The sequence below is a fragment of the Phyllobates terribilis genome, unplaced genomic scaffold (genome assembly GCF_046119375.1).
Source record: "Phyllobates terribilis strain yellow unplaced genomic scaffold, ASM4611937v1 Scaffold_7__3_contigs__length_470593459, whole genome shotgun sequence".
NCBI classification, from domain to species: domain Eukaryota; kingdom Metazoa; phylum Chordata; class Amphibia; order Anura; family Dendrobatidae; genus Phyllobates; species Phyllobates terribilis.
The window spans coordinates 268,556,698-268,579,085 of NW_027362767.1; the positions used below are offsets into that span (position 1 = coordinate 268,556,698).

General features: G+C 41.6%; 1 protein-coding gene and 1 long non-coding RNA gene across 4 annotated transcripts in view; one reads left to right on the forward strand and one right to left on the reverse strand.

Moving 5' to 3' along the window:
* Window positions 1-22,388, forward strand: part of FIBCD1 (fibrinogen C domain containing 1) — a 91,986-nt gene that overhangs the window by 34,544 nt on the left and 35,054 nt on the right. The gene's annotated exons all lie outside the window — the stretch shown is intronic.
* LOC141153158 (uncharacterized) lies at window positions 10,625-15,620 on the reverse strand. Its single transcript, XR_012247247.1, has 2 exons — window positions 15,347-15,620; window positions 10,625-13,935 (listed from the first exon to the last, which is right to left on the reverse strand). It is a non-coding gene; the product is annotated as an uncharacterized lncRNA (long non-coding RNA).

A 22,388-nucleotide genomic window follows, 5' to 3' on the forward strand; every position in this document is an offset into this window, starting at 1 on the left:
TGTCTGTGTTATAATACAGCCATACAGAGTTCACATGAATAATGCATCCTTTCTGATTTCTTATTCTTTTGTATGTTTGTCACACTTAAATGTTTCAGATCACAAAACTAATGTAAATATTAGACAACGATAACACAAGAAAGCACAAAATGCAGTTTTTAAATGAAAGTCTTTATTATTAAGGGAAAAAAAATCCAAACCTACAGGGCCCTGTGTGAAAAAGTGATTGCCCCTAAACCTAATAACTAGTTGTCCCACCCTTAGCAGCAACAACTGCAATCAAGTGTTTGCGATAACTGGCAATGAGTATTTTACAACGCTCTGGAGGAATATTTTACTGTTAGTATGATATTCCTTTTCTGAAGTGCTGTGTTACTTCTACGCCAGATGTAATGGGACATACACCTTCCAAAAAGTTCAACTTTTGTCTCATCAGTCCACAGAGTATACTCTCAAAAGTCGTGACGATCGTCAAGATGTGTTCTGGCAAAACTGAGACGAGCCTTTATGTTCTTTTTGCTCAGCAGTGGTTTTCGTCTTGGAATTCATGCCATGTTTGCCCAGTCTATTTCTTATGGAGGAGTCATGACCACTGACCTTAACTGAGACAAGTGAGGCCTACAGTTGTTTGGATGTTGTTGTGTGGTCTTTTGAGACCTTTTGGCTGAGTCGTCGCTGCGCTGTTGGGGTAATTTTGGTCGGCCGGCCACTCCTGGGAAGGTTCACCACTGTTCTATGTTTTCCTCATTTGTGAACAATGTCTCTCACTGTGGTTCGCTGGAGTCCCAAAGCTTTAGAAATTGCTTTATAACATTTTCCAGACTGAAAGATCTCAATTTCTTTGTTTCTCATTTGTTCCTGAATTTCTTTGGATCACAGCATGATGTCTAGCATTTGAGGATCTTTTGGTCTACTTCACTTTGTCAGGCAGGTCCTATATAAGTGATTTGTTGATTGAAAACAGGTGTGACAGTAATGAGGCCTGTGTGTTGCTAGAGAAATTGAACTAAGCTTCCCAAAGATGTGATAAACCACAGTTAAGTTATGTTTTTAGGGAGGGATCACTTTCTCACACAGGACCCTGTAGGTTTGGATTTCTTTTTCCCTCAATAATAAAGACCTTCATTTAAAAACTGCATTATGTGTTTACTTGTGTTATCTTTGTCTAATATTTAAATTTGTTTAAGTGTGACAAACATACAAAAGAATAAGAAATCAGAAAGGATGCACTGTTCATGTGAACTCTGTATGGCTGTATTATAACACAGACAGTGCTTTTCGGATGGAAAAATAAACATAAAGAAGTAAAATAATGTGGTTGCATAAATCTGCAGACCCTTACACTAAGGTATATGCACACGATCCAGACAAGCAGCGCTTTGGACGCAGTATACTTTATGCTTCGTCCAAAGCGCTGCGTTTATTGAACACAGATGAATCCGCATGTGTTCATTGAATCATGCGGATTCACCACATTCAATACTTTTTATTGATCTAATTTCTCTTGCGGAGACTAGCGACTCCACAAGAGAAATTGACATGCTGCGGTCTGGAAAGATGCCCCCCGTGTCCGTGTCCACGGATCCGCAGGTGCACGGAGACGCATAGTGGACATGGGCTTTTTATAAATCCCGTCCACTATGCTGTAACATTGTGCGCTGCGAGTTTGACGCTGCATAAACAGCGTCAAACCCTCAGTGGCTCCTGATCGTGTGCACATACCCTAATACTTTGTTACAGTCACCTGTAAATTTCTGACAGCATTCCGTCTTTTTGGGTCAGAGTCTATCAGCGTGGCACATCTAGAATTGGTGATCTTTGCCTGCTCTTTTTTGCAGTAACTCCACATCTGTCAGATTGCGGGGGAATCTCCTGTGTACAGCGCTCTCTTCAAGTCACCATAGATTGTCATTTGGGTTCAGGTCTGGGCTCATACTAGGCCATTCCAGAACTTCCATCTTATTCTGGTTAAGCCATACTTCTGGTCATTTGGAGGTCACTTAGGGCCATTATTGTACTGAAAGGTGAAATTTCTCTACAGGTTTTGTTACAAAATCGCCTGATATTTGGATCTGTTCATAATTATCTCCCCATTAACTAAAGCCCTAGTTACAGCTGCCGAAAACAGCCGAAAAGCACAATGCCGCCCCCACCATGCCTCACTGTGGGGATGGTGACCTTCTTGTGATGTGCAGTGATCGGCTTTGCACCTTTTGGAATTATGGTCAAATAACTCTACCCTGGTTCCATCAGACATAACACGTTTCCTGCTGGATGTTTCTCTTTGAAAGATAAGGCTTTCATCTTTCCCCCAACCACACTGGCTGGTCATGTGAAGACCACAAGAGATTGTTGTCACATACAGGACACAAGCAGTATCTGCCAGTAATTCCTGCAGCTCCTTTAATGTTGCTGTTGACGTCTTGGCAGCCTCCCGGACCAATTTCCTTCTTGCTTTTCATCCGTTTTTGAGGGACATCCTGTTCTAGGTAATGTCACTGTGGTACCAAATTTCAGCCACTTTTTAACGATGTTTTCACATTATTCACAGTAAATCTAATGCATTTGAAATTTTATTGTACCCTTCTGACTGATAACTTTGCACAGTCAGATCCTTTGCTGTGTTGTCAGCTCTTTACGGACCAGAAAATGTCAGGAAAATCCTCCTTGAACTGTAACACTTTCTATGGGGTTAATCAGATTCGCTGTAAATGACTACTGTATTTCATGAGGGTAAATGTGATTGGCTGATTCTGAAAACAATCACATCCCCAATTATAAAAGGGTGTTCGCATTTATGCAACCACATTTCCCCCCTCAAAATGATTTAAGTTTGTTTCTCAATGTATTTGAACAGTTTATGAGTGACATTAAAGGTGGAAAAAAACCATGACAGAAACCTGGTATTGTAACAGGTGTATAGCCTTTTTATATCCAATGTAGATGTATTATATGAATAATCTATGACTGTATTATATAGGTAGTGTATCGCTATATTATATGAGTAGTGTATGACTTTATTATATTGGTAGTATATGGCTGTATTATTTGAGTAGTATATCGCTGTAATATATGGGTAAAGTATGACTGTATTATATGAGTAGTATATGGCTCTATTATAGGAGTAGAGTATGGCTGTCTTATATGAGTAGTATATGGCTATATTATGTTTAATGTATGGCTGTGTTATATGGGTAGTGTATGGCTGTATTATGTGAGTAGTGTATGGTTGGCAACATTATATGAGTAGTGTATGGCTGTATTATATGGGTAGTATGTGGCGGTATTATATGATTAATGTATGGCTGTATTATAGGAGTAGAGTATAGCTGTATTATATGTATAGCGTATGTGTGTATTATATGAGTAGTGTATGGCTGTATTATATTGGTACTGTATGGCTGTAATATATGTTTAGTGTATGGCTGTATTATATGGATATTGTATGGCTATATTATAAAAGTAGTGTATGACTCATCAAGAGAATGCCAAGAGTGTGCAAAGCAGTCATCAAAGCTAAAGGTGGCTACTTTGAAGAACCTAGAATATAAGACATATTTTCAGTTCTTTCACACTTTTTTGTTAAGTATATAATTCCACATGTGTTAATTCATAGTTTTGATGCCTTCAGTGTGAATGTACAATTTTCATAGTCAAGAAAATACAGAAATTTCTTTAAATGAGAAGGTGTGTCCAAACTTTTGGTCTATACTGTATGTTTAGTATATGGCTGTATTATATGAGTAGTGTATGACTGTATTATACGGATAGCGTATGGCTGTATTATATAGTTAGTTTATGGCTATATTATATGGATAGTGTATGGCTGTATTATATAGTTAGTGTATGGCTGTATTATAAGGATAGTGTATGGCTGTATTATATAGTTAGTGTATGGCTGTATTATACAGATAGTGTATGGCTGTATCTTGGGAGACTGTAAGAGAAGGACACTCACACCCTACTATGGACAGAGTTATCTAGCTTTGGTTCTGAAAACACTCTGGAGAATCAGGTGAACAGTCCTTTCTACTATAGTTTGGATAGTCATACATGTGTGCTTTCAGTGACATCCAGACTGTGTCAGGTCTAATACTACAACCCCTGGCAAAAATTATGGAATCACCGGGCTCGGAGGATGTTCATTCAGTTGTGTAATGTTGTTGAAAAAAAGCAGATCACAGACATGGCACAAAACTAAAGTCATTTCAAATGGCAACTTTATGGCTTTAAGAAACACTAAAAGAAATCAAGATAAAAAAATGTGGTACACAGTAAGGGTAATTTTTTTCAGACCGCGCAGAGGGAAAAAATTATGGAATCATTCAATTCTGAGGAAAAAAATATGGAATCATGAAAAACAAACACACAAAAGAACACTCCAATACATCACTAGTATTTTGTTGCACCACCTCTGGCTTTAATAACAGCTTGCAGTCTCTGAGGCATGGACTTAATGAGTGACAAACAGTACTCTTCATCAATCTGGCTCCAACTTTCTCTGATTGCTGTTGCCAGATCAGCTTTGCAGGTTGGAGCCTTGTCATGGACCATTTTCTTCAACTTCCACCAAAGATTTTCAATTGGATTGAGATCCGGACTTTTTGCAGGCCATGACATTGACCTTATGTGTCTTCTTTCAAGGAATGTTTTCACAGTTTTTGCCCTACGGCAGGATGCATTATCATCTTGAAAAATGATGTCATCATCCCCAAACATCCTTTCAATTGATGGGATAAGAAAACTGTCCAAAATATCAATGTAAACTCGGGCATTTATTGAAGATGTAATGACAGCCATCTCCCCAGTGCCTTTACCTGACATGCAGCCCCATATCATCAATGACTGTGGAAATTTGCATGTTCTCTTCATGCAGTCATCTTTATAAATCTCATTAGAACGGCACCAAACAAAAGTTCCGGCATCATCACCTTGCCCAATGCAGATTCACGATTCATCACTAAATATGACTTTCATCCAGTCATCCACAGTCCACGATTGCTTTTCCTTAGCCCCCATTGTAACCTGTTTTTTTTCTGTTTAGGTGTTAATGATGCCTTATGTTTAGCTTTTCTGTATGTAAATCCCATTTCCTTTAGGCGGTTTCTTACAGTTCGGTCACAGACATTGACTCCAGTTTCCTCCCATCCGTTCCTCATTTGTTTTGTTGTGCATTTCCTGTTTCGGAGACATATTGCTTTAAGTTTCCGGTCTTGACGCTTTGATGTCTTCCTTGGTCTACCAGTATGTTTGCCTTTAACAACCTTCCCATGTTGTTTGTATTTGGTCCAGATTTTAGACACAGCTGACTGTGAACAACCAACATCTTTTGCAACATTGGGTGATGATTTACCTTCTTTTAAGAGTTTGATAATCCTCTCCTTTGTTTCAATTGACATCTCTCGTGTTGGAGCCATGATTCATGTCAGTCCACTTGGTGCAACAGCTCTCCAAGGTGTGATCACTCCTTTTTACATGCAGACTAACGAGCAGATCTAATTTGATGCAGGTGTTAGTTTTGGAAATGAAAATTTACAGGGTGATTCCATAATTTTTTCCTCAGAATTGAGTGATTCCATAATTTTTTCCCTCTGCTTGGTCTGAAAAAAATGACCCTTACTGAGTACCGCTTTTTTTATCTTGATTTCTTTTAGTGTTTCTTAAAGCCCTATAGTTGCCATTTGAAATGACTTTAGTTTTGTGCCATGTCTGTGATCTGCTTTTTTTCAACAACATTAAACAACTGAATGAACATCCTCCGAGCCCGGTGATTCCATAATTTTTGCCAGGGGTTGTATGTGACAGATATTAGTTTTATTTTGTGTATACACCAATGTCATAGCCATAGTATATTTTGCAGCAATATGAAGGGTGATACAGCCCCCTTTATGAGAACATTTTGCTGATGTCTTGCTGTTTTTTACACATCAGTGCCAATTCTATAAGTGGCCCCAGATAGAGCACATGGTGTTAGAAGGACCAAGCTTAGGGTTGTATTCTGCCAGTAATCGTTAAGTATTTACTATGAATTGTGAATGAGGATTACTGTAAAAATCCAAAGTGTATACAGTTATTATGTCTACTCATGTGCAGATATGATATCTATTTCTAGGCAGTCATAGTCACACACAGACAATATGAATGGTGTTTGGAAGTGATTCCTCTGTGACTTGGCGGTCTTAACTAGCTTTTGACATACAGTGCCTACAAGTAGTATTCAACCCCCTGCAGATTTAGCTGGTTGACACATGCGGAATTAACTTGGCATTGTGACATTTGTACTGTAGATCAGCCTGGAAGTGGGAAATGCACTGCAGCAAATTTTTTTTTTTTTTAAACGTTAAAAGTTAATTCAGAGTGTCATTTATTATTCAACCCCTCAAACCACAAGAATTCTGTTTGGTCCCCCAAAAGTATTAAGAAGTAGTTCAGGCACCAAGAATAATGAGCTTCACATGTGTGGATTAAAGATCTCTTTTGCCAGCCTTTTCTGACTATTTAAGACCCTCCCCAAACTTGTGAACAGCACTCAGACATGGTCAACATGGGAAAGACAAAGGAGCATTCCAAGGCCATCAGAGACAAGATCGTGGAGGGTCACAAGGCTGGCAAGGGGTACAAAACCCTTTCCAAGGAGTTGGGCCTACCTGTCTCCACTGTTGGGAGCATCATCCGTAAGTGGAAGGCTTATGGAACTACTGTTAGCCTTCCACTGCCAGAACAGCCTTTGAAAGTGTCCTCCCGTGCCGAGGCCAGGCTTGTCCGAAGAGTCAAGGCTAACCCAAGGACAACAAGGAAGGAGCTCCGGGAAGATCTCATGGCAGTGGGGACATTGGTTTCTGTCAATACCATAAGTAACGTACTCCACCGCAATGGTCTCCGTTCCAGACGAGCCCGTAAGGTACCTTTACTTTCAAAGCGTCATGTCAAGGCTCGTCTACAGTTTGCTCATGATCACTTGGAGGACTCTGAGACAGACTGGTTCAAGGTTCTATGGTCTGATGAGACCAAGATCGAGATCTTTGGTGCCAACCACACACGTGACGTTTGGAGACTGGATGGCACTGCATACGACCCCAAGAATACCATCCCTACAGTCAAGCATGGTGGTGGCAGCATCATGCTGTGGGGCTGTTTCTCTGCCAAGGGGCCTGGCCATCTGGTCCGTATCCATGGGAAGATGGATAGCACGGCCTACCTGGAGATTTTGGCCAAGAACCTCCGCTCCTCCATCAAGGATCTTAAGATGGGTCGTAATTTCATCTTCCAACAAGACAACGACCCAAAGCACACAGCCAAGAAAACCAAGGCCTGGTTCAAGAGGGAAAAAGTCAAGGTGTTGGAGTGGCCTAGTCAGTCTCCTGACCTTAACCCAATTGAAAACTTGTGGAAGGAGCTCAAGAATAAAGTCCACATGAGACACCCAAAGAACCTAGATAACTTAGAGAAGATCTGCATGGAGGAGTGGGCCAAGATAACTCCACAGACCTGTGCCGGCCTGATCAGGTCTTATAAAAGACGATTATTAGCTGTAATTGCAAACAAGGGTTATTCCACAAAATATTAAACATAGGGGTTGTATAATAATTGACCCACACTTTTATGTTTAAAATTTAATAAAATTCAACTGAGCAACATAACTTTTTGGTTTGTAAGATTTATGCTTCTGTTCATAAAACCTACTCTCGTTTGCAGTTTGAAGGCTCTAACTTATTTGCATCTTATCAAACCAGCTAAATCTGCAGGGGGTTGAATACTACTTGTAGGCACTGTATGTACTGTGTGGATTTTAGGATTACTGTGCACTTTGGGTACATCCATAGCACCCGAATCATAAAGGGGGTGAGACGATCTGACTCGGGTGTCGGTGAGATATTTGTACCTGTGCATAAAGGTCATTGAAACTTCACTTCTTCACATGTTTTTGTTTTCTTTGGTGCATTATTCTTTGGTATACTATTAAGGCATTTTAAGATATATAATTTTAGAGAACTCTAATAAAAGGTATTTTTTAATAGTCCAATTACCGCGGTACCTATTTGACTTAGTTATATTGGGCGATTCATTATTCCCTAGCTCACCCAATCAGAGGCCAGTAGCTGACGTGCATATGACCGGGGGCGCATGACAGTGACATCACGCGCTGCCGGCTTCAGGAGAGGATGCCGTGTGGTAGGGGAGCGGAGGGAAGATGAGTATAATCATTTATTTTTGCTTCTATACATTAAAGAACAGCGGAATTGGGGGATGGGCTCAGTATGGGGAATATATATACCAGGATGGGGCCCAAGATAAGAGACATATATACCAGGATGGGGGATATACAGTGCATTGTGAAAGTATTTGTCCCCCTTGAACTTGTAAAACACCAAAAAAAATGGGAATTGTGGAACAACAGTTTTCCATAATGTGTAGTGGTTAAAAAAAAGTACTTTATTTGATTTTGGGATACCATTATCTATTTTAAGAATGTTATTGTGTTTCTTGTTATTTCTGTTTATTCAATGTAATTTTCCAGTTTAATTGATTTTTGACCAATGTGATCTATGCATTTTCTCATGGTACCAATGTAAGAGCTACATTTGTAAGTTCAACCCTTTCCTCTCCTTCCCCTCCTCTCATTCTTTATCCCTCATTCTCTTCATTAAAGAACAACTTCCCCATTTCCCTTTCCTTTCTCCCTTTTCTGTATTTACTTGTAAATTTAATAAAATTATTGAAACACAAATACTTATGTAAAATACTGAACATGTGCACGTGGCCTTAGGTTGGAAAAAAATAAATCCACCGGAGAGTGTACAATGGTTTGGTCCATTCTGCAAAAAAAAGAGCGCACTGGTGAGTTTGGGAACTCAAAAAGGCCTGAACAATCACCGAAGACAACAGTGGTGAATGATCGCAGATTCCTTTCCTTGGTGAAGAAAAACCCTTCACAACATCCACCCAAGTGAAGAACACTCTCCAGGAAGTAGGTGTTTCAGGATCTAAGGCTGTATGCCCATGGTGCGTTTTTGCAGCGGAATTTCCGCAGCGAAAGCACTTAAAAAAAGACTTGGTAATACATCTCCCATTACCCCCAATGATAATCCGCTGTGCACATGCTGCGGAAACCACCGCTGCGGATTATGATTGTGGAAAAATCCGCAGCCCGTCCATTAATTTTGCGGAAACGCAGCATAATTGCCAGCATTGACTTGCATTGAATCGCATAATATCCGCATGAGTACATGTACACATGCGGATATTAAGCGATTCAATGCACGGATGGTACCCGGGTCTGGAGAATAGGTGAGTTTCCTCCAGACCCAGGTACCATAGTACCTGTAGTTAAAAAATAATTAAAATAAAAAAAAACATTATACTCACCTTCTGATGGCCCCCTGTCTCCTGTATGGTGCGTCCGGTGTCTTCGGCGGCTCGCGGTGGTGTAAAAGGACCTTCCATGACCTCATTTAGTCATGTGACAGGTCACGCGACCACTGACGTCGGCGGGCGTGTGACCTTTCACATGACTAAATTACGTAATGGAAGGTCCTTTTACACCACCCTGAGCCGTCGAAGACACTGGAGAAGGAGACCAGGGGCCATCGGAAGGTGAGTATAATGTTTTTTTATTTTTATTTTTCATCATTTTATTCTTTTTTTTACTATTGATGCTGCATTTGCAGCATCAATACTTGGTCACACTATATAAATCCATGCCGGTTGCATGGATTTATATAATGTGACCAAGTTGTCAAGCACTTTTCCAAGTGATTCTAAAATTGCTTGGAAAATCGCTTTACAACCCGCATGCGGAAATGCATGTGAAGAACGCTTCACAAATGCTTCTACCTGGCAGGAAAAATGCATGTAAAATCCGCATGCGTTTTTCCTGCCAGGGAGATGCAGAAAAAATCCGGAGCATTTCTGCATCGTGGGCACTTAGCCTAAGTCTACCATAAAGAGAAGACTTTGTAAGAGCAAATACAGAGGGTTCACCACAAGGTGCAAACCATTAATCAGCCTTAAAAATAGAAAGGCCAGATTAGACTTTACCAAAAAACATCTAAAGAAGCCATCCAGTTCTGGAAGAACATTCTTTGGACAGATGAAATTAAGATCAACCTGTACCAGAATGATGGGAAGAAGAAAGTATGGAGAAGGCTTGGAACGGCTCATGATCCAAAGCACAGCACATCCTGTGTAACATATGGTGGAGGCAGTGTGATGGCGCGGGCACGCATGGCTTTCAATGGGGTCACTAGTGTTATTGATGATGTGACTGAACAGGGCGATTCTTTCTCCGATTCAACCAAATGCGGCAAGGTTGATTGGACGCCGCTTCACAGGACAGATGGATAATGACCCAAAACATCCTGTGAAAGTAACCCAAGAGTTTAAGGCAAAGAAGTGGAATATTCTGCAATGGCCGAGTCATCACCAGATCTCACCCCCATCGAGCAGCATTACACAAGCTTAAGATAAAACTTAAGGCAGAAAGACCCCAAACAAGCAACAACTGTAGTCAGCTGCAGTAAAGGCGGCAAAGCATTACAGAGGAGGAAACCCAGCGTTTGGTGACGTCCATGGATCCCAGACTTCAGGCAGTCATTACCAGCAAAAGGATTCTCTACAAAGTATTAAAAATGAACATTTTATTTATGGTGAAGTTAATTTGTCAAATTATTTTTGAGCCCCTGAAATGAGGAGGTTTTGTAGAAAATGGTTGCAATTCCTAAACGTTTCACAGGATATTTTTGTTCATCCCCTTTAACCTGAAAGTCTCCACTTCAATTTCATCTCAGTTTTAAATTCAAAATAGTGGCCTGCAGAGCTGAAATCACGGAGATTCAGTCACTGTCCAAATATTTGTGGACCTAACTTTGTATGAGTAAGTGTATGACTGTATTATATAGGTAGTATATGGCTGTATTATATGAGTAGTGTTCAGCTGTATTATATAGATAGTGTATGGCTGTATTATATGAGTAGTGTTCAGCGGTATTATATAGGTAGTGTATGGCTGTATTATATAGGTAACGTATGGCTGTATTATATAGGTAATGTATGGCTGTATTATATGAGTAGTGCATGGCTGTATTATATAGGTAATGTATGGCTGTATTATATGAGTAGTGTATGGCTGTATTATATAGGTAATGTACAGCTGTATTATATAGGTAATGTATGGCTGTATTATATGAGTAGTGTATGGCTGTATTATATAGGTAATGTATGGCTGTATTATAAAAGTAGTGTATGGCTGTATTATATAGGTAATGCTCGGCTGTATTATATAGATAATGAACAGCTGTATTATATGAGTAGTGTATGGCTATATTATATAGGTAATGTACAGCTGTATTATATGAGTAGTGTATGGCTGTATTATTTGAGTAGTGTACAGCTGTATTATATGAGTAGTGTACAGTGTATAGGTAATGCTCGGCTGTATTATATAGGTAATGAACAGCTGTATTATATGAGTAGTGTATGGCTGTATTATATAGGTAATGTATAGCTGTATTATATGAGTAGTGTATGGCTGTATTATATGAGTAGTATATTGCTGTATTATATAGGTAATGTATGGCTGTATTATATGAGTAGTGCATGGCTGTATTATATAGGTAATGTACAGCTGTATTATATAGGTAATGTATGGCTGTATTATATGAGTAGTGCATGGCTGTATTATATAGGTAATGTATGGCTGTATTATATGAGTAGTGTATGGCTGTATTATATAGGTATTGTACAGCTGTATTATAAGAGTAGTGTACAGCTGTATTATATAGGTAATGCTCGGCTGTATTATATAGGTAATGAACAGCTGCATTATATGAGTAGTGTATGGCTATATTATATAGGTAATGTACGGCTGTATTATATGAGTAGTGTATGGCTGTATTATGAGTAGTGTATGGCTGTATTATATGAGTAGTGCATGGCTGTATTATATAGGTAATGTACAGCTGTATTATATAGGTAATGTATGGCTGTATTATATGAGTAGTGTATGGCTGTATTATATAGGTAATGTATGGCTGTATTATATAAGTAGTGTATGGCTGTATTATATAGGTAATGCTCGGCTGTATTATATAGATAATGAACAGCTGTATTATATGAGTAGTGTATGGCTATATTATATAGGTAATGTACAGCTGTATTATATGAGTAGTGTATGGCTGTATTATGTGAGTAGTGTACAGCTGTATTATATGAGTAGTGTACAGGTGTATTATATGAGTAGTGTACAGCTGTATTATATAGGTAATGCTCGGCTGTATTATATAGGTAATGAACAGCTGTATTATATGAGTAGTGTATGGCTGTATTATATAGGTAATGTATAGCTGTATTATATGAGTAGTGTATGGCTGTATTATATAGGTAATGTATAGCTGTATTATATGAGTAATGTACAGCTATATTATATAGGTAATGTACGGCAGTATTATATGAGTAGTGTATGGCTGTATTATTTGAGTAGTGTACAGCTGTATTATATGAGTAGTGTACAGTGTATAGGTAATGCTCGGCTGTATTATATAGGTAATGAACAGCTGTATTATATGAGTAGTGTATGGCTGTATTATATAGGTAATGTATAGCTGTATTTTATGAGTAGTGTATGGCTATATTATATAGGTACTGTACGGCTGTATTATTTGAGTAGTGTATGGCTGTATTATTTGAGTAGTGTATGGTTGTATTATATGAGTAATGTATGGCTGTATTATATGAGTAGTGTACGACGGTATTATATGAGTAGTGTATGGCTGTATTATATAGGTAATGTACAGCTGTATTATATGAGTACTGTACAGCTGTATTATATAGGTAACGTATGGCTGTATTATATGAGTAGTGTACAGCTGTATTATATAGGTAATGTATGGCTGTATTATATGAGTAGTGTACAACAGTATTATATGAGTAGTGTATGGCTTTATTATATAGGTAATGTATGACTGTATTATATGAGTAGTGTACGGCTGTATTATATGAGTAGTGTTCAGCTGTATTATATAGATAGTGTATGGCTGTATTATATAGGTAATGTACAGCTGTATTATATGAGTACTGTACAGCTGTATTATATAGGTAATGTATGGCTGTATTATATGAGTAGTGTACAGCTGTATTATATAGGTAATGTATGGCTGTATTATATGAGTAGTGTACAACGGTATTATATGAGTAGTGTATGGCTTTATTATATAGGTAATGTATGATTGTATTATATGAGTAGTGTATGGCTGTATTATATAGGTAATGTACAGCTGTATTATATAGGTAATGTATGGCTGTATTATATGAGTAGTGTACAACAGTATTATATGAGTAGTGTATGGCTTTATTATATAGGTAATGTATGACTGTATTATATGAGTAGTGTACGGCTGTATTATATAGGTAGTGTACGGCTGTATTATATAGGTAGTGTATGGTTTTGTTAGTTTAGCACCACATGGCACTATTATTTGGCAAGATGGATGTACATTTCTTAGATTCTTATTTCAGAAGGCTCCAAATCCTTGATGCGACATATGAGAATCTGCCATAGAAACAGGAGGTGCCAATGCGGCGGCCCGAAAGAAAAAACATCCTCCGTGCATATAATTATACTCTTCTATCTTTTCCCATCTATTTGATGTCAAGGGTAGGAACAAAGATGTCCTCTCATCTCCCAGATCTGCTCCGTCCTCGCTGCCACGTCCATATTTCTCCCCTTCATCATTTGATGACGCCATTCGCCTTTTATACTGAGACGAGATACCAGGAAAATGTAAAGACATGACCCAAAGTGCTGGGGCGACTGCTGAAGAGGCGTTACGGGGCGTGTTGTGACCCGAGACCTGGTCATTACTGATAATCCCGGTGATGGCAGTGCCGCTTATCCACGTTCATCCACACAAGTAGTGCACAATATTGCTACCGAGCCACCTGACAAAAGAGAGAAGACTGTATGTATATGTATATATATATATATATATATATATATATACACACACACACACACACACACACACAGTGAGTGTGTGTGTGTGTGTATATATATGTATATATATATATATATACACTGTATATAACAACCTGGAAGACTTTTCACTCTCTGCTTTGCATTACTGAGGTGTGCGGTACACGGTGCCTCTCTGTATTGGGGCGACATTGACTCATGGAGGACACTGTGGAGTCCAGTCCAGCTGCCGATTTCATACTTGGATAGAATCATCCAAGAAGCAATCTGCTACTGAGGCGCGAGGTACAAGGTGACTCAGAGCAGGAGCTGAAGTGTCATGGTGAGAATACACTAATCCCAACCAGACCATTAGAAATTGGCTTTCTGCTTCCTGAGATCTCTCTAGCGAGGCACAAGGTGTCTCTACCTCATGAAATGAAGTCAAAGGGCCAAATAGGGAAAATATATGTTCTCCAGTCTAAGAAAATTATTACAATTGCCTGAAGACACACAAGACGACATTGAGGCGCGAGGCACAAGGTGTCTCTTTTCAATAATCTGGAGACACACAGGGAGAATACTGTACGCTTCACCTGGGCAGGAATCTTCACATTTGGCTGAAAGTTTCCCTGAAAACACTACATTATTGAGGCGCGAGGCCCCAGGTGTCTCTTCGACATGATATGGGCCACACGTACGCATTAGCCCTGACAGGTGGAATTTTTTTTAGACTGTTGAAATAGTTCTTTAAATCTCAATCCAACCTATCCAGAATATTTACTACTGGATGGACCCATGTATGTGAGGTATCAAGGACCTCTGGGCAGCTCCACACGTTCTCCATCACTTCTCAGCCAACACTACACCGACCACTGAGTTGTAGTCTTGGATGGAGCCATCTATGTGAGGTACGAAGGACCTCTGGGCAGCTCCACACATTCTCCACCACTTCTCAGCCAACACTACACCGACCACTGAGTTGTAGTCTTGGATGGAGCCATGTATGAGGTATGAAGGACCTCTGGGCAGCCCCACACGTACTCCACCACTTCTCAGCCAACACTACACCGACCACAGAGTTGTAGTCTTGGATGGAGCCATGTATGAGGTATGAAGGACCTCTGGGCGGCCCCACATGTACTCCACCACTTCTCAGCCAACACTACACCGACCACAGAGTTGTAGTCTTGGATGGACCCATCTATGTGAGGTATCAAGGACCTCTGGGAAGCTCCACACGTTCTCCACCACTTCTCAGCCAACACTACACCGACCACAGAGTTGTAGTCTTGGATGGAGACATCTTTGTCAGGAGCGAGCTACTGGCTGTTGAATGGAGTAACCAGGCCATGAAGGGAGCATGCTAGATAGGCAATATACTCTGTATACTCTGACCTTACAGATTTTTGAGGTGTGAAGCATGTAGCGCCTCATTGTGATTTTGGAGGATTGCAATGTCATGAAGTTCGTTGTCACTGTGGAGATGAAGGTGAGTGTCTTCTTAACGGTGCAGCGCACACCGCCGCTGTCTGGCGTCCTCCTCCCAGCCCGGGCACTGACAGCCTCCTTGACGAGCTCCGCCGTGTATTCCTCCTTCACTTGGGCGCTTGATGCCTTTCCTGTTGCTTGGCTGATCGTCTGGCTCCTGTAATAACAGCTTTGCCCAGCATGTTCCGCCTAATAGTCTCGGGGAGTGGCGTGACGGCGGTGTCAGGGAGCAGCGGGGGTCCGCCTTAACCCCTCACAGCCTGCCCGCTCCTGCAGCGCTAAAAGCTTCTAACATTTATTGACGCCAACGATCGTGTCCAGCTGCACCCAGTATGACCACCGGGGGCAGAGCTAATGACAGGCGCATGGAGTGACCGATATATATATATATATACTGTAGTGTACAAAGCAAAATCACAACCAGCTGATGCACCCCGACCATGAGCTGTCAGCTAAAAGTGGTGCCAGTACATTATGTGTTCACCGTATGATACAATTATGGGCTCTCTGTGGCACTATTATGTGTGTAGTGTACGGTCTTCTATAGCAATTGTGAAGCTTAAGCACAGAGGCACTGTAGTGTGGTAATATGTATAGACCGTATGGCAGTGCTATATATAAATCAAATGGCAGTGTTACACGTGCACAATATGGCAGTATTATGTATGCATTGTTTAGTTGTGTTATGCAGGTATTATAAGTCTGGATTATTTACTGCTTATATGGCAGTATTATATGTGCATCATATGCCAGTATTATACAGAAACGTTATAGCAGCGTTACACAGTGATTGCATGGCAAAGATGTTTGCAGCGTTACAGGCTCAATGTAAGAGAATTATGTGTCAGTATGGCAGTATTATGTGGACAATGTATGATATTATTATACTGTACTGTACTGTGTCAGCACAGTATAGCATTAATATGTAATTAGTATATGGCAGTACTAGGTCAGCACAGTATGGCATTATTATGTATTTAGTAGTATTACCGTATGTATTTAGTATATGGCATTATTATGTAGGCATAGTATGGTATTATTATGTAATTAGTATATGGCAACATTATGTATTTATGTTACTTATATAGCGCCATTAATTCTGCAGCGCTTTACAGACATTATCATCGCTGTCCCCATCGGGGCTCACAATCTAGATTCCCTATCAGTCTGTCATTGGAGTGTGGGAGGAAACCGGAGAACCCGGAAAAAACCCACACAAACACGGGGAGAACATACAAACTCCTTGCAGATGTTGTCCTTGGTGAGATTTGAACCCAGGACCCCAGCGCTGCAAGGCTGCAGTGCTAACCACCGAGCCACTGTGCTGCTTGTATGGCATTATTATGTATTTAGTATATGGCAGTATTATGTGGGCACAGGTTGGCTTTATGTACAGTATTTAGTATATGGCAGTATTATGTGGGCACAGTTTGGCATTATATAATTAGAATATGGCAGAATTATGTGGGCAAAATTTGGCATTATTATGTAATTAGTATATGGCTGTATTGTGTGGGCACAGTTTGGCATTATTATGTAATTAGTATATGGCAGTATTGTGTGGGCACAGTTTAGCATTATTATGTAATTAGTATATGGCAGTATTGTGTGGGCACAGTTTGGCATTATTATGTATATAGTATATGGCAGTATTATGTGGGCACAGTTTGGCATTATTATGTATATAGTATATGGCAGTATTATGTGGGCACAATTTGGTATTATTATGTATATAGTATATGGCAGTATTATGTGGGCACAGTTTGGCATTATTATGTACAATATTTAGTATATTGCAGTATTATGTGGGCACAGTTTGGCATTATTATGTACAATATTTAGTATATGGCAGTATTATGTGGGCACAGTTTGGCATTATTATGTACAATATTTAGTATATGGCAGTATTATGTGGGCATAGTTTGGAATTATTATGTATATAGTATATGGCTGTATTATGTAGGCACAGTTTAGCATTATTATGTACAGTATTTAGTATATGGCAGTATTATGTAGGCACAGTATGGCATTATTATGTATTTAGTATATGGCATTGATACATATTGTGAAACTGTTCTGTGTGGATATTTTATGGCTGCTGTATAGCAGCATTATACATGTGAACACTATGACACTATTATTGGCACAGAGTACTTATTATGTGCCATTTCACATCTTCTCTGAATTAGCCCTTACTCTCGGTCACTCACCTTTTGCCCGGTTCCTCAGGGTCCGCATATTAGGGTGGTGGGTGCAGGTACAGAAGAACATGAGCAGGAGATGGCACACCCAGCATTACAGCATCCAGGGCCATATGGGCCAATATGGAGGCCCTGGCAGCAACACGCCTCAAGCTGGCAGGATGCATCACAGGGAGCTCAGTGCCACCAACAAAGAAGGTTTAACTCTTGGTGTCCTGTTTGAGCTTTCTATTCATTTACTAGGTTAACACTTGTGCCAGGTTATATACATACATAACGAATGACACTGGGGATGGGTCGCACACAGAGCGATCATGGATCCTTCCAGCAGACAGATGGATCGTACTCACTGACAATGCGCCACGCTCCATCATCTCCTCTCCCTGCTCCGCTGCGCCACATATCACCCGCACCACTCTCCATATGGTGCCAACTGCAGAACTATTAAGGAGTCAGGGTGTGAGATACAATGTAACCATATAAGAGGACGCAGGGATGTTAGGAAGCGCATTACACCTGCCTTACTGTACATACTGTCTTACATGGGACTGCGCTAAAACACCTTCACGTATTCTTCACTGTGTTATATATGGGGTTACACAGGACTGCAGCCTGCAGGTTACATCTACTGCATTATCTGTATATAGAGAGTTATCACTGTTATCTGTGGTGTTACATGGGACTGCAGGTGCCCTCTGTACTCTGGATACCGTGTGTCTGGGGTCTCCTTTAAGTCCTCAGGCCGGTGTTACTCCTGTGAAGTCCTTTCTCCTGTTTCTGTGCAGTTAAGTAGAAAATCGTCTCATCTTCCCCTCGGAGTCGGTGACCAGTCAGGCAAGTTCCCACACAACAAACACTTGACTGACTCTCACCTGATCGGTGTCTCAGGGGTGAAGAGCCGGAGTGCACACAGCGACCATCAGCCCTCCACATAGAGTAATAGTGACATAGCGTACACCGTGTGTGGGCGATGGTTACTGCAAAGGTAATAATACTACTGCACAGACCGTGGTTCTATACAGTGCGCACATAAGAACACCCACCATACAGTCCACACATAAGAGCACCCGCATAATACCACCATACAGTGCGCACATAAGAGCACCCGCATAATACCCCCATACAGTCCACACATAAGAGCACCCGCATAATACCACCATACAGTCCACACATAAGAGCACCCGCATAATACCACCATACAGTGCGCACATAAGAACACCCACCATACAGTCCACACATAAGAGCATCCGCATAATACCACCATACAGTGCGCACATAAGAGCACCCGCATAATACCCCCATACAGTCCACACATAAGAGCACCCGCATAATACCACCATACAGTGTGCACATAAGAGCACCCGCATAATACCACCATACAGTCCACACATAAGAGCACCCTCATAATACCACCATACAGTCCACACATAAGAGCACCCGCATAATACCACCATACAGTGCGCACATAAGAGCACCCGCATAATACCACCATACAGTGCTCACATAAGAGCACCCGCATAATACCACCATACAGTGCGCACATAAGAGCACCCGCATAATACCACCATACAGTCCACACATAAGAGCACCCGCATAATACCACCATACAGTGCGCACATAAGAGCACCCGCATAATACCACCATACACTGCGCACATAAGAGCATCGGCATAATACCACCATACAGTAATACCACCATACAGTGCGCACATAAGAGCACCCGCATAATACCACCATACAGTGCTCACATAAGAGCACCCGCATAATACCACCATACAGTGCTCACATAAGAGCACCCGCATAATACCACCATACAGTGCGCACATAAGAGCACCGGCATAATACCACCATACAGTGCGCACATAAGAGCACCCGCATAATACCCCCATACAGTGCGCACATAAGAGCACCCGCATAATACCCCCATACAGTGCGCACATAAGAGCACCCGCATAATACCACCATACAGTGCGCACATAAGAGCACCCGCATAATACCACCATACAGTGCACACATAAGAGCACCCGCATAATACCACCATACAGTGCGCACATAAGAGCACCGGCATAATACCACCATACAGTGCGCACATAAGAGCACCCGCATAATACCCCCATACAGTGCGCACATAAGAGCACCCGCATAATACCCCCATACAGTGCGCACATAAGAGCACCCGCATAATACCACCATACAGTGCGCACATAAGAGCACCCGCATAATACCACCATACAGTGCACACATAAGAGCACCCGCATAATACCACCATACACTGCGCACATAAGAGCATCGGCATAATACCACCATACAGTGCGCACATAAGAGCACCCGCATAATACCACCATACAGTGCTCACATAAGAGCACCCGCATAATACCACCATACAGTGCTCACATAAGAGCACCCGCATAATACCACCATACAGTGCGCACATAAGAGCACCGGCATAATACCACCATACAGTGCGCACATAAGAGCACCCGCATAATACCCCCATACAGTGCGCACATAAGAGCACCCGCATAATACCCCCATACAGTGCGCACATAAGAGCACCCGCATAATACCACCATACAGTGCGCACATAAGAGCACCCGCATAATACCACCATACAGTGCACACATAAGAGCACCCGCATAATACCACCATACACTGCGCACATAAGAGCATCGGCATAATACCACCATACAGTGCGCACATAAGAGCACCCGCATAATACCACCATACAGTGCTCACATAAGAGCACCCGCATAATACCACCATACAGTGCTCACATAAGAGCACCCGCATAATACCACCATACAGTGCGCACATAAGAGCACCGGCATAATACCACCATACAGTGCGCACATAAGAGCACCCGCATAATACCCCCATACAGTGCGCACATAAGAGCACCCGCATAATACCCCCATACAGTGCGCACATAAGAGCACCCGCATAATACCACCATACAGTGCGCACATAAGAGCACCCGCATAATACCACCATACAGTGCACACATAAGAGCACCCGCATAATACCACCATACAGTGCGCACATAAGAGCACCGGCATAATACCACCATACAGTGCGCACATAAGAGCACCCGCATAATACCCCCATACAGTGCGCACATAAGAGCACCCGCATAATACCCCCATACAGTGCGCACATAAGAGCACCCGCATAATACCACCATACAGTGCGCACATAAGAGCACCCGCATAATACCACCATACAGTGCACACATAAGAGCACCCGCATAATACCACCATACACTGCGCACATAAGAGCATCGGCATAATACCACCATACAGTGCGCACATAAGAGCACCCGCATAATACCACCATACAGTGCTCACATAAGAGCACCCGCATAATACCACCATACAGTGCTCACATAAGAGCACCCGCATAATACCACCATACAGTGCGCACATAAGAGCACCCGCATAATACCCCCATACAGTGCGCACATAAGAGCACCCGCATAATACCCCCATACAGTGCGCACATAAGAGCACCCGCATAATACCACCATACAGTGCGCACATAAGAGCACCCGCATAATACCACCATACAGTGTGCACATAAGAACACCCGCATAATGCCACCATACAGTGCACACATAAGAGCACCCGCATAATATCACCATACAGTGCACACATAAGAGCACCCGCATAATACCACCATACAGTGCGCACATAAGAGCACCCGCATACTACCACCATACAGTGCGCACATAAGAGCACCCACATAATACCACCATACAGTGTGCACATCAGAGCACCCGCATACTACCCCCATACAGTGCACACATAAGAGCACCCTCATAATACCACCATACAGTGCGCACATAAGAGCACCCACATAATACCACCATACAGTGCGCACATCAGAGCACCCGCATAATACCCCCATACAGTGCACACATAAGAGCACCCTCATAATACCACCATACAGTGCACACATAAGAGCACCCTCATAATACCACCATACAGTGCACACATAAGAGCACCCGCATAATGCCACCATATTTATTATGCATTGCTTATATAGCGCCACCATATTCCACAGCACTTTACATACCTCATAATCATGGTCCCCATTGGGGCTCATAATCTAGATTCCCTATAACACCTTGCACCCATATTAGCAGCATAATTTTATTGATAGCACACGGTTCAAACATATACCATTGTACAGCTCCTACATAATACTGCCATGCAGTGCACATATAGTATTTATAATGCTGAATACATGAAATATGATAAACTTCCTTCAATCTGCACCTAATAAACTAAGGTGGAGGACAGTCTCCTGGATGGTGGAGTGACCCCTTTGCTCTGATAATGAGGCGGGAAGCAGAGCAGACGGTCGCAGCGCTCACACGTCACTGATATTTTGCACTTTGATTAATACTTATCCACTCAAGTGATTAGAAACTTGCTGATGGCGGGCAGATAACGTGGATCTGATGGCCGTTCTGTATTCTCAGTCCCTAATTGCCTCCGTTGCTCAGGCCCCTCACATCATGGTAGGCTGGCACTGGTCTATAATGCCTGGATGTTACAGCCTTGTCTGAACCCTTTCCTACAACTTCTACCACTTGGCAAAAACATACTTGCACGGCTAAGGGGATTGGGAGATACAGGCGCAGTACTGTTACTTTGGTTTGGCTGGGACCTGTGGTTCACCCAAACAGGGTGTCTATATCTTACTGCATGGTGCTAGTTATCTGTTGTAACCAGCTTCCTGTACGAGGCG